Source organism: Solanum verrucosum, unplaced genomic scaffold (genome assembly GCF_900185275.1).
Source record: "Solanum verrucosum unplaced genomic scaffold, falcon-dt-bn FXZP01000012.1, whole genome shotgun sequence".
NCBI classification, from domain to species: domain Eukaryota; kingdom Viridiplantae; phylum Streptophyta; class Magnoliopsida; order Solanales; family Solanaceae; genus Solanum; species Solanum verrucosum.
Window position 1 is genome coordinate 6071335 of NW_026020063.1, and position 17957 is coordinate 6089291.

The 17957-nt window shown below is 30.5% G+C and overlaps 1 pseudogene; it reads left to right on the top strand.

Moving 5' to 3' along the window:
- The first annotated feature begins 14485 nt into the window (after window positions 1-14485).
- On the top strand, window positions 14486-17169 carry LOC125823538 (uncharacterized; annotated as a pseudogene).
- The last annotated feature ends 788 nt before the right edge of the window (window positions 17170-17957 follow it).

The window sequence follows — 17957 nt, forward strand, 5'->3', positions numbered from 1 at the left end:
TGGTTTTGATATTCATGTGTATCTTTGAAAGTCTAAATTTTAGCTTTAGGGTTTTGATATTCGTGTGTTGTTGATACGATAACTTTTAATTTTTGCGAGTCTAGCTCGTAGTTGTATTACCCTAAGCATTAATCACTAAATAAGTATAAATGGACTAACTAGGGCTGATTCTTCACTTGAGAATCTGTGAAGGATAATAATATATTGTGCTTCACTAAGTTGGTATAGCTCCACTCCACCTGCTAACATTCTTTTCAAATTTCTATGTTACTGGGCTATGTGGTTGTGTCTATATTCACTAAAGCGAGTGCAATTACACTGTGTCCTTAACCCCAACATAGTTTGAACCTTATTTATGATTTCCTCCCGTGATAACACTAGCTTATAGGTTATAGTAGTCAATAGAGCATAAGATTAAACATTGAAGAGGATGAGGGTACAATTTGAAGGTTTCACCATGAGATCTATGCTGTGACTTGCAACTGTGTTGTGGTTTCTGTAGTGGAAAAGATGTCATAAAATTTAGGCTTTATTGATTTCTAAAGTTTCATTTGGGTAAAGCTGACAATAAGGATTTGCTTTTTGCTGCCAGTGACATTCCTATAATGCTAACATGTAAACAATGATTTATTATTGCATGTGAAACAGTGTTCATCCAAGTTTTTATAGGAAAAGAAACTTTGAATGCAAGCGATCAAGCATGAGAATTTCTGGTCTACCTTGTATTCAAATAGGATGAGGCTCCACTACAAATGATAGATGCAACAACCACAATACTTTATTTACAGACTGGAAAAAATTTCTCCACCCTTCTCTTCTTCTCTTATTATCATTATAATTTTAGGTTAAGCTAGTGATTTGTGATACAACTACACTTTTTAAGTCAACCATTGGTCTCTGTTAGGTTTATGCTATTAGACATAGTTTGACTGCTTGGGAACACAAGGTTCAGGAGGCTGAGGAGGCTGAACTCTGAACAAAATGGTTGAATATGACAGGTATGTTTCTAAATAAGGAAGGTGCATAGGTTCAAATTATAGAATTTTTTATTAAGAAAACTAAGTGATCTTGTTAGATTTAGGGTGAGTCATGACAGTTAACTGCAGTAGATAAGAAATAAGATAGGAAGAGGATCTCTTATTTTTATACTTCTTGCGAATTGTAAGTCACCAAAACTAAGGGCTTGTCGTTGGCTGCATAAAATAAAATAATCCCATTATATGATATTGTGCATAACTAACTTAACATTTGCCTTGTATTGTAAAAATTCCTCATTTCTAAAATAGGTAACTAATAAAATAATATAGATAACACATTTTTCTATTTATTTCTCAATGATATCTGACGATCAAGATTCTAAAGTAACAGTCATGTGCATGCACAAACATACATATATTATATAATATTGTTGTGTTGACACATCAGGGCGTGTTTTTCCTTTGGTAAAATGCAGTTAACTTACGGTGAAACAATGAAGAAGTTAAAACTTTTGTGGATTGTATTTTGAATAAGCTCCTATTGGTGTCTTTAGCATAAATATTTCTATGATTGTTTTTCTAACAAATCTTAACTGGCAACGATTTCAACGAATCCAATATTTTCTTCTCCAAATAATTTCTTATTTTGAAGCTCATTGTCAAGATATTTCAAGACCTCAAAAGTTTCATCACAACCTTTTGTCCTTTTCTTCTCCTTCGCCATAACAAACTTTTTACATTGCACCTATTAACTAATGACACATTTTTTTTAGTAGACAATAATATAGATTAAATGTAAAACACCTGTACTCTTTTTAAATTTGAAACAAACACTACTAAGTTCAAACTTCATAGTATAAAAGTAATAATTGTTTGGTAAACCTGTTTTTCTTACACTTATTAAGGAAGTCATTTTACTTATTCTAAGAGAAGTGATTCAAAATGAACCATGTCTTTGTTATGAAGGATTAGAAGTGATTAAAATTGGGTAAATAAGATAACGCACTTGGTTATCTTTAATCAAGAGAGCTTTGAATCCTTGTTCTTGTTTGTGTTGATTTTCTTTGAAAGTTAAATGGTGTTGTTTGAACGAAAAAGTTGACAGTAAGTAAAAGAGTTAAAGCAAAAATGTTATCTTGAATAACTTTAGCCTTTTATGTTCTACATGTGAAAGTTAAATGATGTTGTTTCAACTTGTCTGCTTTAGATCTGATTTCAACTTTAGCCTTAAAATCTGATTCAACTTGGCTACTTTAGATCATGTTAATTGTTTTTCTTTCTAATTTTAGAACTTGGAAGGCTACATAACACTTAAAGTAAAATCAGTGAACTCTTTTTAAAATCAGGTTTCCAGTAAATCTTATCACATGACTCTGTTAAGCCTTGAACACTTCTAGAGTCTTGGAAAAATTTCACAATTTCTTCTTATTCACAGTCCTTCTATAAGTAATATTTCACCATTTAGGATCCAAGATTTTAGCTAATATTTCTTCAGGTCAGGGATAAGTTAGAATGAATAAACTCTACGAAGCTTTAAGCTTTCTGGTGTGATCGACTATCTATTCTAGGATCATTGTAATGATTGCTTGAATGTTTAAACATGGTAATAGATGTTTAATACTTCTCTGATTGGGTGTGCATAAGAATGAGTTTTTAAATTTTGGACTTAGTTTTAAAAAGCTCTAAAAGATTTTCACACTATATGGTACTTTTGGTCTTCTGAATAAAGTGTTTAGACTTCTTTAAAATGTTGTTTACAACTTGAACTTACTTCTGGATAGAATTTCTTACTCTTAATTAGTTCATTTAAATTTCTTAGAGTTAGAGAGATAGTGAAAGTCAGCTAAAGGTTGATCATTCGTAGGATTATGTTATGTTTTTCTTGAATTTGCATTCCTTATTATTCTTACTATACTTAGGATGGTTTGATTGTCAACCTTTTTTTATTTTGTTAAAACTTCTATTTGACTAAGGTTATTAATTTTATGTGGTTAGATAACACTTGAAAGTAAATTAAGTAAAGGAAAATAGCATGAGATACAAAATTAAGGAAATTGAAACAAGTTTTGAGCATTCATTTCACTAAAGTGTATAACTGATGAGTTTCCTATGTAAACCGTGCAAAACGAATTTGGTGATGAGTATTTAAATTCACTCACAAAATTTTAACTTTTAATCATTTGAATTCCATTTATTTACTTTCTTTCTTAATTGTGTCTATCCTATTAATTTTACTTATTTTTCCTTGAAAGTATAATCAACATTCAAAAACATTTGTGGAGGATTCAAGGTTTGATTTGGCATAGCACAAGTGCCAGTAAGAAACTCTTATCATCTCATAACACGTGATTCTGATAACTTACTCGTGAGTTTTAAAACTTATTTGTGAAGTAGTTAATGATTTAATGATTGTTACTGAAAGATTAAATATTAATCTTCTTCTAGGAATTCAAATATCTCATCCAAGGATTTGATGAATTTAGCAAGGTATAGCAAAGAGTATATTGATGGTGTTGAATCATTTCTAGATTTTTCTTAGTCTTATGGAGATCCTCAAGGAGAGGAAATTCAGTGTCCATGTGCAAAATGTTGTAATATTCGTTGGACTCGAATGAATATAGTGTATGATCATCTTATATGCTATGAATTTATTAAAGGTTATACTAGATGGATCAATCACGGGGAATGAGATATCAAGTTGAATGTTGACGAAGATATGGATTACTCACGTGATGATATTGATGAGTTGTTGAATGATCAATTTAGAGATATTGCACAGGCTGAAGGAGTTTATGATGGTCCAAATGAAGATGCCAAGAAATTTTATAACTTGGTTGAAGAGGCAAGCTAAAATTTATATCCTGCTTGTACACTAAATTATCATTCACACGTTGTTTATATTTGTTGAAGTGTCTACATGGATGGAGCAATGAATCATTCACTTCTCTTTTAGAGTTATTAAAAGAGGCAATGCCCAAGTTGAACATTCCTCCGTCTTACAATAAAACCAAGTCTATGATTAAGAATCTCGGTCTTGATTATGAGAAAATTGATGCATGTCCCAATGATTGCATGTTGTTCAGAAATGATTATAAGGATGATGAATTTTGTCATACTTGTGGAGCTTCATGATATATTAAATATCCTGAAGTTGATAGTGAGCTTGAGCCTTAAAAAAATCACATCGAGTTTCAGCAAAGACTTTGAGACACTTTCCATTGATTCCTAGACTAAAAAAGCTATTTATGTGCTCAAAGATGGAAGATTCTTTGAGGTGGCATGAATACGAGCATTCTAAAGATGGAAAGTTAAGGCATCCCGCTGATGGTATAGCATGGAAACATTTTTATAGGTTGTATCCAGATTTTGCATTAGATTCTCGTTATGTGAGACTTGGCTTGTCAAGTGATGAGTTCAATCCATTTCGAACCATGAGTATATCACATAGCACATGGCCAGTTATGTTGGTGGTCTATAATATGTCGCCTTGGATGTGCATAAAATCTGAATATTGTATACTTTATTTACTTATATCTAGGCTGCAATTACCTGGAAATGACATTCATATTTACTTACAACCATTGATAGATGAGTTAAAATTATTGTGGGATTCTAGGGTTGAAATATATGATGCTTCAAGAAATAAAACTTTTCATATACGGGCAGCTCTTATGTGGACAATCAATGACTTTCCTGCATATGCTATGTTACATGGTTGGAGTACAAAAGGAAAATTTTCTTGTCCTTGTTGTAACTATGGCACTAATTCTCGCTATCTTAAACATAGTCGAAAAATTTGTTATATGGATCATCGTGTTTTTCTACCCATTGATCATCCATGGAGATCTAACAAAAGATCTTTCAATGGAAAAACTGAATGTAGGCCTCCTCCTTTATTAACGGGAATTGATTTGAAAATGTGTTATTGGAAAGAAGAGAAAGAGATCAAATGATGGCCCATGGAAAAAAGGTCAGTCTATTTTGAATTACCTTATTAGTCGTACAACTTGTTACGCCACAACCTTGATGTAATGCACATAGAGAAGAACACAGTTGATAGCATACTTGGAACTCTTTTGGATATTTCTGGCAAAACAAAGGATCATGCAAAATCCCGGTATGATTTGAAAGATATGGGAATGAGAAAGAACCTTTGTCCAAAAGATATAGAAGATAGTAAGAGAACAAAGTTTGCAAAATCCTGCTTCTAAATGAAAAATGGAGAGAAATCAATTTTTTGTCGAGTTTTATAGACAGTCAAGCTACTTGATGGCAGTGCATCCAATATATCTAGATGTGTGCAATTGGATGAAAGAAAATTGTCTTGTTATAAAACTCATGATGCTCATTTCATGTTACATTACTTATTTCCAATACCAATTAAAAGCATTCGTCTGTGGCTATTTCTTTGATTCGTCTTAGTTCCTTCTTCCGTCGTTTGTGTCAAAAAGTAATCACATTGGAGGAACTGAATTACTTAGAAGTAGAGATCATAGAAACAATAAATCAATTGGAGCAAATTTTTCCTCCTACATTTTTTGATATAATGATTCATTTGCCTATTCATTTGGCGAATGAAGTGAGATTAGGAGGTCCAATTCAAACTCGATGGACTGAAAGAGAAATGGGTACATTCAAATTATACATCCACAACAGACGTTATCCAAAAGGTTGCATAGCAGAGACACGAGTGAAAATCGATTGTATGAATTTATTCTCCAAATATCTTCATGGGGTGTGCATACCAGATTTAATAGAAGAGCCTGAAATAATGATGAATGTGATCCATGTGATGCAGAAATTGTGAGTTTGTTTCCTAAAAAAGGAGTTCCTTTAGGAACAAAAGAAAACGGATCCATTCATTTTAGATAACAAGTCACTAAGTCAGGCACATTCATACTTATTGGGAAATTGTGACAAGGTTCAAGAATATATTAGGTACCATAATTTGAATATAGTATCTTTTTGTATAATTAATTTTTAACTTATTTTATTTATTGTTTTAACAAAAATAAGTACATGTTGTGTAGAGAACATGAGCAAGAGGTTAATAATCAGCCACGAAGATCTAAATGGAGCAAGACCAGTAATCATTGTCAAAACTTCTCTCAATGGTTTGAAACTCGTGCTTTGCAAGAGGATGTGCCCGATATGATAAAATAATTGTCTAGAGGACCAAATTCCATTGCAAAAAGATATTTTGGGTATCTCATCAATGGATATAGATTCTGTGTTAGGCAGCGTGATGCAAGATGTAAAACACAAAATAGTGGTGATACACTAGTTGCCTCAACTACAAGCTTTGCAAGCTCAAAGGATAAAAATTCGATTGCTGCAGATTTGACTTATTATGGTACAATAGTTGATATTCTTAAGTTAGACTATTACGGTCATTTTAAGGTTGTTCTATTTAAGTGTGATTGGTATGAGGTTGAAAATGATACGTATGACCTTACTTATGTTTATTTTAACAAGAGATGCTCTCAGGAAGAGCCTTTTGTGCTTGGATCTCAAGTACACCAATGATTCCTTAAGACTTTTCTCTCTCTTTATCTCTTCTAGAACCTCTCAACTGTATTTCCCTCAACTTTTTCTAGTTGTGCTTCAATCAAATCATCCTTTATTTTGTTTGTTTATGTATTTCCTTTATTGATGTATCAAATTCTGAAGATGATTTTCTTGTTCTTCTTGGTTGTTGGTTTCATCCTGTACAACAAGATCATTATAGATATTATGAGTAGAAATAGTAGAGTTAAGTGTCTTACTTGACTGTTCCTTAGGCTGATATTGTTAGTCTTGCCCTGTCTTCTGTTGTAGTAAACCAGGTCTTCCCATAGTGGTTCTTGGCTGTTGGTTCGATCCTGCACAACAAGATCATTATAGTTATTATGAGTAGAAATAGTAGAGTTAAGTGTCTTACCTGACTGTGTGTTAGGTTGATATTGTTGGTCTTGCCCTGTCTTAGAACCAGGTCTTCCCATAATGGGTTGGTTCTATTTGTAGTTCTTCTTCTTCTTAACCTGCCACTGCTCATCTGATATCTCATTTGCATTCTCCTGATTTGGTTGTTGATTTATGTGTGTAGTTGTGGCTCCAACTTCCCAGCTAGAATTAGTGTACAAGTTATAGAATTAGTTTATAGTATATACAGTACGTTATAGCTTGCACTAAACCCAGCTGCTGCAATCTTCTATTATCAATTACTCTTATATAGCTGCTGCAATATGTTACAATACAGTGCTGAAAATTTTGAAAACAATTAAGCTCTTCTATAACTGCCTGAACTCAGAAAATTATGGCCAGTTAATTCGATTTTAATGGAAACTAACAAGGCCCTTCACTCCAACAGAACTTCTTGTCTCTTCTATAACTGCTGCAATCTGATTTGTTGTACATGGCAGCAACTATTATCAGTTACTCTTATATAGCTGCTGCAATATGCTATAATACAGTGTTGGAAATTCTGGAAAGAGTTGAGTTATTCTATAACTGCATGAACTCAGAAAATTATGGCCAGTTAATTTGATTTTAATGGAAACTAACTATTGACACCCAATTTTGACTCTCCACATTTTATTTAACTAAAGTTTTAATAATAATAATAATAATAAAAGAAAAAATAATAAATATATATATATATAAATATATATATATATATTATGAAATTTTTGTAGGAATACAAATTTTTTTTAAATATTTATTTTATTTCATAAATACTATCTTTTATAAAAAAGTTATATATATTATATAAATATTACTACTTACTTTCTCATTTTTTTAAAAGTATTGTTTTTAAGGGTTAACTCGATTTTTAAAAAATTAAATATAGTTTCTATTATTGTGATAAATATTTTTTGACATTTTTTCAAAATTAGGAAGGCTTAATTAATTAATGAGTTAGTAATTTATATATATATAGGATGACTAATTTTATCAAATAAGCTAGTCTTGCAAAATAATTATTTTAAATTTAATAAATTATGGCTATTTAATAAAGAAGAGGTTATAATTTAAATAAATTTAATTTGAACAAAACTTGGCAATCCAAGTCTTTTTAGTTCAGTCAATCCGTGTGTGCCACGTAGGAAGTCCATGAATTGTGCTTTTTCAGATTAAATTTTGACCGTCCAATCCAATCCAACGGCTTTAATTAATTCATCTTTTATATATATATATATATATATATATATATATATATTATTAATCTTTTTTTTATTGTTTAACCCTTGATTTTTCGTCTGATCAAACGATTGGACGACCGAAACTAAACCCAAGACTTTTCAGCATAGACTCCTACGCCGCCCTTACTCTGTTTTCCCAGACATCACATTCTTCTTCCCCTACCGCCGCCCTATACTCTTTTTTCCCAGAAGCGCGCCTCGTAGCCTTCTCTTCCCCAAAAGAAAAATCAATGCACCTCTTCACCTTCCAAACCATGCCCAGAACGTCGACGCCCCAGGCTCCTCTCCCATGGCCGCCCCACGTGATCCCCCATCCCCCTGTCAGAAGAACGGCTCTGGGCCACCGTAAAAATGCGTCATCAGTCACTCAATCCTCTCAAATTGACCTGGAAAGGTCGATTCTTGAGAGATTTTTCGTCCCCTTCATCATTTCTTTCCTGTCACCTCTGAGATTTGTGTTTCCATGAATTCTTGGAGCCGAATTTCGGCTAAAAGGAGGACTTTGGTCCTCATGGAATAATCATCCGAAAAACAGGGAGAAAAACAAGTAAGAAATCCATAAAAGGTTCGAAAAATCACCCAGTGCAACAAATTTTAAGGTTATTATCTTTTGTTCTTTGTTTTCGTTCTTCTTCGAGTTGAAGTTCGAGTTCGAATTTGAAATTGCTTGACTCAAAACTTTAGTTTGCTGATCAACACAAGGAATATTTGGAGCACATTGGAGTTGTAACACAACTCTGGCCTGGCTCATATAAGAAAAGCATTAGCAGCTGTACTTTCGCTTGAGGTTAGCATCCGCATTTCGTCATCGGTTCCGTTATAGAGCCGGGCTTACAATCGGCCCATAAGGAATAGGAGTCTAAGATCTTCAGTTCATCACCTTGCTTTTACTTTAACTACATCGACTTGTCTATATATACTAGGGGTATACAAAACTGAACCGACAACTGAACCAAACCGCAAATCAAGTCAAATCGGAAAAAAATCCGACTAGTGGTTTGGTTTGACTTGGTTTGGTATTGAAATAAAAAACCGACTATATTTGGGTTGGTTTGGTTTTAACTAAAAAAAATCAATCCGAGACCAAACTAACCCGACATTATATATGTAATTTTAAAATTTTATTTTATACATAAAAATATTTACTTTGATATAATTTTAAAATATTTCTTATACTATTTCATAGTTTTTATCTTTTAATATATTATTTCAAGTTTAAACTTAGAATTCGGAATGGTCCAATAAAGTAGTTCATAGATGTTGATAATTATAATAAAACTTAAATCAAAATCAAATTAATACTAATGCAAAAAGAAAATTAATTTAACACTAAGAATGACAATAATATTGAATATTGTTCTTTAGTTTTACATTGGTTTAGACAATTAAAATACATAATCTAATTTTAATTTTCCTTAAATATTTAGTAATGTAACTAATACTTATTAAACTTATTTTAGCATGATTTAGTACTTTTAAATTATGATCATTTTCATTATGACTTTGCAATATTTATTTTATATGATGATTTCATTATTATTTTTTATTGAATATTTTAGTGTCATCAGTACTCATCTCATATTTTGTGTTATTTTCTTAAGAAATACCTTAGATAATTGTATTTTGATTGGACTAAAGAAATATTTGAAGCACAAGTTAATTATATGTTTGTATGCAAACTTTATCGAAAAAATCCAAAAATCTGGAAAAAAAAACCCGAGGTTTATTAGTTTGGTTTGATATATAAATTTAAAAATTCGACACAATGGTTTGATTTGGTATTTGAAAAACCCGAACCAACCCAAGGTTGAAAAACCCAAAAAAATCCGAATTTTATTTGTTTAGTTTGGTTTATAAATTTAAAATTTTTACACAAATGGTTTGATTTGATAATTGAAAAACCTGTACCACCTGGATCATGTACACCCCTAATATATACATATGTTGTTACTAACTCATTTACTTATTCATCATATATTTTTCTTGGGTTATTGCTCTATGTGCGGGTTCATAGAAACCAACTAGTAACAACAAGTTTGATCGCTCGCCTTCTTTTTTTATTTGTGGCTTATGTGTGCTTAAGATGGGTAAAGCTTGCTAATTAGTTCCTAGTTGCCTTGCTAAACGTTTTCTTTTGAGTTACAGAAAAGATTTTTACAAAGGGGTCTTCTTTTTGAATAGATTTCTTAGATATTTGTGGCTGATTTTGAAGCTTTAGTAGAAGCCACAAAGTGCATTTTTATTGCTTAAAAGTATAGCGTTTCGAGCTTGAAAATGCTGAATTTTGAGCTCAAAAAAGGAGGAATTTAAGTGTAAAAATCGCAAGTTTTCTGAGGCTCAAAACACAACCCCTTTTGTGAGCTTTGAAGTGCAAATGTTAGCTTGAAAATTGCAGATTTTGAGAGCTAAAAAAACTGCAGCTTTAAAAAAGCTTTAGTGCAGGTTTTATGTGTATATTTTTAGAACAAAATGATGTATTTCTAGTTTAAGAAGGGGCAGATTTTGAGAACCTTGAGGGGCAGCAATTTGAACTTTAAAAATGCAGATTTTTGAGGTTAAAATATGCAGATTTTTAGCTTAAAAAATTGCAGATTTATAGTGCGAAAAAATGCAGATTTCACATACTCTACCAAGAAAATTTTTAGCATAAAAAGTGCAGATTTTAACTTGGACAATGCAGGTTTTGAGAGGTAAAAAATACAGCTTTTAACAGCCCTACTAGGCAGATTTTTTTGGTGTGAAAATGTAGTCCTTTCCCTAATTTCGAACACCATTTTGTGGGATCTAAAAGTATAAATTTTTGGAACTAACCACTATAGAAGAACATCATTTTAAAAGCTGAAAATGGATGTTATAAGTTTGCTAAAATTGTTACCTTATTTTTTAGTCTTTAAAAGTTACATACATCTGAAGTTATTTGTTTATCTTAAGGGATAGGAAAACTCATCATTTAAAACTCTCAAATAAATTTGAAACTAGTTTAAAGGCTAAAGCAATTACCCTTTAGAAATATATTTAAGGCTAAGATATATACCTTTTAGAAGCACATTATTTTAAGAAAACAAGTAAGAAAGTAGGCCTATATATTTTTAACAAAAAATAAATATAACTATAGAATAAGTCCCAATAGTTAAGCCCATTTTTATTTTTACATCACCCCTTTTCGAAAATATATTTACTATTATCACTTTTCAAATCAAATATTGCAAAATAATATTTAATTTCTTAACATGTTATTTCAAGATTTTAGATATGCCAACAGGTTCAAAATACAAGGTACATACATATATATGTCAAACGCTGAAAGGTACAAATTCTATATTTTTTTTAGTTTTCTCTATACGTAACCTATTATTTTGCTACACTTCATATTATTTTCTCATATCTACTATCACTTTACAAATGTTACTTATTTTCCTTACACTTTAATATACACATTATTTTACTACATATTCACACCTAATTACTATCTCATTTTATTTTATTTTCTTTCACCTCTTGATTCTATATATAAATAAAATGACAAATTTTCATATCCTTTAAACTCAACATTTATTTTGGGATACATTTATATAAGACACATCTGTATTTTTAACATATAAAATTGTCATACATTTTTAGTACATTTATTTATTTTTTACCGTATGATAAACATACTACTATTAATTTTATTTAATAGACATATATATGTCGTACCTTGTATTTTACTCTTTTCTTAAACTAATAAAATTTATTTTTTAAAGAAAATAAATAAACAAGTTTTCCTAATTATATTTTTCCTAAATTGAGTTTAAGGACTATCTTCGGATAGGCTCTGAGGGATGCTTAATACCTTCCCCTCGAGTGACCAAAAACCTTACTCAGAATCTCACTGGTTTCACAAATCAAAACAGAGTTTACATTTACACATAAAAAATGATTTTCCTAATATTTTCCTTAAAATTTAGGTGGCGGCTCTAAAACAAACAAAACATTTTTTTTCAAAAATCAAAGTGCAGCCATATTATGTGAACTGTTTCGGCTGGTTCGAAATGGCGTGTGACACTAACAAGGCCCTTCACTCCAACAGAACTTCTTGCCTTTTCTACAACTGCTGCAATCTGATTTGTTGTACAATATAGTTTGTTTTGATTTTTAATTTCATTTTAAATGTGTAGGGAAATGGAGGTGAACAAACTTGAAGGGTCGCCACAAGTCAATTTGATCTCATTGAAGTGGATGATGAAGAGTTTTTGAACTATTGTAAACGTTTGAATACTTTATATTTGATTTTGTGAAATAAATTCATATCTAGAATATATTGAACTATTGTAAGAGTACTTTTTGAACTATTGTGTACATATTTAGAATATTTCTTTATAAGTATGTCATGTACACAAGACATATTATCTATTGAAGTTTATTGCAAATCTATATATTTGAATTACTTATTAGCTAATTTAATGCTTGAGATTATTTATTGCAAAACAATATTGGTGTTATTTAATTAGAAATTGTGGCATATAAATATTTTATAGCCAAAATAATATTACCACACTTAAAAGTATAGCCATAGGACTGTCAATTGTGCATCACATGCAATGTAAATTGTTGTATGCATATGGGTAAGGACTACACTTCAATGTGTTGTCATACATAAGATAGAAAATGCAACACTTTAAAATCGTGGGCAATAAGGAAGCAAAGGCCACACTTGAAAGTGTAGTTGTATGAGATAGAAATATTGTTATATGAGGTACTGCAAAGCGTGATCTTTTTGCCTTTTAGACTATGCTTTTAAGCGTAGCTTATAAGGCAACATTTGAAAAGTGTCGCCTAAACTCTAAGGTTTCGCTTCTTTCGGCCACCCCTAGAAAAGTGTGGCTTAAAGTAAAAAAGTGTGGCCTTTTATCAAAGGCAACACTTTTACATAGTTTAGGCCACACTTTTCTAGGGTGATTGTAGACATAAAATGTTGTAGTGAATGTTGTTCACCCTTGACTCAATCACATCTTATTTAATAAACTGAAATTCAATTATATGAATACCAATAATATTCTTCGGGAATTAGTTTAGCATATTGTGGCAAATAAAACAATTTATATGAAATTTCAACAAGTCTACATCCAGCAGTACTTTCATCAATTTAAAAATTCTTCATGATAAATAAAGAACCTTCACTTAATTTGTATTTCAACCTCTTAGCTTGATTTCTCTTGACTATAACATTATTAAATATCCTTAATACAACAAAATCGCAAGTGATTTTGGGATAAATGAAGTAACATATATTATTCGATATGGCGTAAAAGTATTATAAATCACAATGATTAATAATTTAAAAGACATAATTTTTTTTATTGATTATCAAAATTCAATCAGTGCCATATAAATTTGGATACAGAAAGTTACATTTTATTTGAAAATTAGGTAAAAAGTACTCTATATCACAACAATTAACAACTTCAAATATCTAAAACTTATACCAAAAATTTAATTGACTCTCCAAATTATATTTATGTCACATAAATTGAAATAAAAAAGTAAACGTTTTGAGCTTGTGCCAACACGGGCTCCCTAGACTAAATCTAAACTTATTTTTACAAAGAACTAGTTGGCCTAATAATTGTACTGCCTCTATATATATGAGTGAGAGAGATTATGTGTGTGGGTGGGTGGGGGGAGTAGAGAGATGTCCATGTTACATCTTAATTCAAGCATACTGTTCTGTGGATTTTATGAGAGATCTAAAAGGATAGGTTATAGTGGTCCCTAGTCAAGGAATTTAGGGGATCTTTAATTTATCGGCATATATTTCATGCATGAATTTATATAGCATGGGCCTATGAAGTGGTTGATTCAATTGAAAATTTCATATATGACATATATTAGATTAATATTTTAAATTTATAGCAGTAGAATCAAACTTTCAAGTTGTAATATTAAAAATTTCAGGTTGTAATAGATTATTAAAAAAAAGGTTATTTTTAATAATTTAAAACATTTGATTTGAAAAGAATAAAAAGATTAAAAAAAATTTAAAATAAAACGTTTCTGAAGGAAAAAATGAAAAAAAAAACGGAAATAGGGGTGTCAATTAAATTTGAATTAATTTAAGATAATTATTAATTAGCATGAATTAAGGAATTTCAAACTAATTAAGAATATTCAGTTTCCTTAATTCACTATAATTTGTTAAAATTAATTCAAAAATCTGATTTTATCCATTTTTCTTTCACGTTTCTCTCTCTTTGATTTTCTTCCACTGGCGACAAATTGAAGTTTTTTTTTGTTTGAAAAATCCTGATTTTTTTATGATGGACAACTACGTATCAATATTAATTAAACATGGCGGAAGATGGGATCCTCCAGGTTAGTATTTTTAAGTGTTTACTATTTGTATTTGGATTTCAGTGAAATGAAAAAAAAATGAAATTGTAAATCACATTTTGTGATTTTGTTTTTGTAAATCGTCACTATATTGAATGTGATATGTTTTTTTGTATAAACAATACATTTTGTTCATAATACTTATTAGTTGTTGTGAAACTGTAATATTATTGATTTTCTTGGTAAGTTTCTGTTTTTTGATAGGGGTTTAATGTCACCATATTTTTTATTTTTTGGTTATTTTTTATACTGGTAAAACAATGATTTCATGAGAAGTTGCCGCAATATATGAAAGATTTGAGTATAAATGTATAACATATAAATATTTTTATCGTTGTAGATTGGGTATGTAGATTAAAATTATAATATTGATTACTAATTTTTTTCCTGAAAAAATAAACTAAAATGTATAGTTTTGAATGAATTTGTTAGTGTAAGTGTAATGAATTTGGTATGAAAGTGTATTCACTAATGTGAAAAAATGGTTATTTAGAATTTTGAAGAATTGTATGACAGTTGTTTTAAGTTGATATGAAAGTGTGTTAACTAGTTAGTAAAAAAAGTTATTTAGAATTTTGAATAAGTGTATGAAAAATGTTTTAAGTTGGTATGAAATGTGAAATATTATTGTTTATATAAGTTTTGTCAATTATGTATAAATTTGTGTGAAAGGAATGAACTATTTGGTATGAGAAATGTCTAAATTTGATATAAATGATGATTGTATGTATGAAATTTGTATTAAGTGGTTATGAAATCTGAAATTTTATTTTTTAATAAAATTTGTTTGTAGTTTACTGTCTGAATAATTTTTGTATGAAAAAATAATGACAAGTGTGTATAATTTTTCTTTTTTGTATTATATAAGACTAATTGTTATTCTTTTTAATGAAACAGGGAAATATGTTGATTTTCAGATGGAGGGGATTATATATGAGTATTCTAGTCTTTATAGTGGTCTAGTAAGTGCTATAACATCGCAACTAATAATAGATGCTAATATTCACAATATAGAGATAAAATATATAGTTAGTGATAGATGTCCCCCTTTTAGAGTCCACAGATGTTGGTGTGCGGGTTTTTTTAGATCAAAAGAAAGCTAATGTAGATTTCTTTACGAAATATTCATTGTGCATAACTTTGAAGAATATAGCAATAGATAATCAGGATTTGTAGTTGTTGTGGATAGGAGACATTCTGATGATAGTAGAACACTAACTAACTTTGATTTATAGTCCAGCAACTCCATCCGCTTGATAGGAGTGAATTTAGATGGAGTTGTCGATGAAAATATTGATGAAGGAAATGGAGTAATCAGTGACCTTTCTAATTTATTTATAGCTGAAAATCAGATTTACAATGATAAAGAAACACTTATGGAGGTGATGCGACATTATGGAGTTGTGAAAAAATTCAGATTTCTTGTATCTCGTTCTAGTTCATCTTGGTAAGGATTTAATTGATTGTTTGAATGTGTATTTATTTTTGAGTGTATTTGGTATATCAGGTTTTGATGAATTTTTTTTGTTTCTTAAATAGTTATTATCTGAAGTGTCCTGTTGATAATTGTTCCTGGATGATGAACTCATCATGTTTGAATCAATCGAAGCTATTTAAAATCAGAAAGTACTGTGTGGAACACACTTGTTCCGTTAGAGATAGAGTGTATGCAAGGCGTCAGGGAATAACTGACGTTGTAGATGTTTTAATAATAGATAAATTTATTGATCCATCGACTGTATACACTCCAAAAGATATAGCAGAAGACGTGTTGAAAGTGCATGATGTTGTGCTGACATACATGCAGGCCTGAAGAGCTAAAGAAAAGGCGATAAAATTGGTGCATGGAGATCTAGCCGAGTCATATGCCAAACTTCCAGGTTTCTTTTAGAACTAAATTTTGTATTTTATATTATGGACTGAATTGGTGTGAATTTTAACAATGCAACAATCTGGCATGCAGTTTGTTTACAAATTGAATTCTCAGTATCCATTTGGTTTCCTTTTCTGTATCCAATTGTTATCCATTCTGTGTCTAATTTGAATATAATTGGTGTCCAATTTGTATCCAGCTAGTATATTTGTTGTGTTGTAATGTTCAAATATCTAATTGTAAAATTAATTGTAAAAACTGAAAAACTTCCAGGTTATCTATACATATTGGTGCAGACATGTCCTGGTTCGATTTTAAAATTAGAAAGGACGGAATGTGATAAATTCTTATATGAATTTGTTGCATTAGAAATATGTATTAGAGGTTGGGAGTATTGTAGGCCAATTGTAGTTGTTGATGGAGAAGCTTTAAGAGGCTCATATGGTGGTACAATGTTGACTGCAAGAACTATGAATCCAGGAGGTATTTTTTGAATCTTTTACATTTATAATCAATAATAAATATGATATAAGGTGTGTTTTCAATTTGTATGCTGTTTTTTTTAATTAATGCATCAGGTCACATACTTTCACTTGCTTATGCCATAGTGAATTCTGAGAATGATGCATCGTGGACCTGGTTCTTTGAACAATTTAGGGAAGCATATGGAGAAAGGAAAAACATGTGTTTTATGTCAGATAGAAACGAGAGCATATGGAAAGGAACTGCCAGAGTATATCCTGGATTGGAACATTTTGCTTACATATGACACTTATGCTGTAATGTTTTGAAGAACTTCCATAGGAATACTGAAGATTTGAAGAAGCTATTTTTTACAATGGCAGAGGCTTATACAATGCAACAATTTGAGGCGATTATGCAAAGAATAGACCAGATAGATCCAAGAATAATAGATTATTTATATGATATCGGGTATAGCAAGTGGTCAAGGGCTTATTCAAAATGTAAGCGAACATGGACCATGACTTCAAACATAGCCGAATCTTTGAATAATGTTAACAGGATAGCAAGGAGGTTGCCAGTGATTTCACTTCTTGAATTTATGAGGATAACAATTCAAAGATGGATTCATAAGCACAACTAGGAGGCTGCAAAAACTAGATCAGAGCTTACAAAAAAATATGATCTTATGCTCCAGGAAAGTATTGCTTTGTCTAGCAGTATAAGGGTATGATTTTCCTTTATTCATTATTATTTAAATGTATTCATGTATGCAATTAGTATGATTACTGAATTAATTTAGTATAAATTGCCAACTAGAATAAACCCTACATTAATTTGATATCCATTATGTATCTATAATTCAAACCTTTTTTAGTGGCTTGTTTTTTTGTAACAACATTTTAATGATCAATATTTTTGTGTGTTAGGTAATACCATCAACAGTTGATATGCATGTTGTTGTTGATAGACTAAAGCGGTACATAGTAAACTTAAACACTAAGATGTGTAGTTACGGAAGATTTCAAAATGATGAGATATCATGCGGGCATGGAATGACAGTTCTTAGATACAGAAGACTGCATGAAACATATT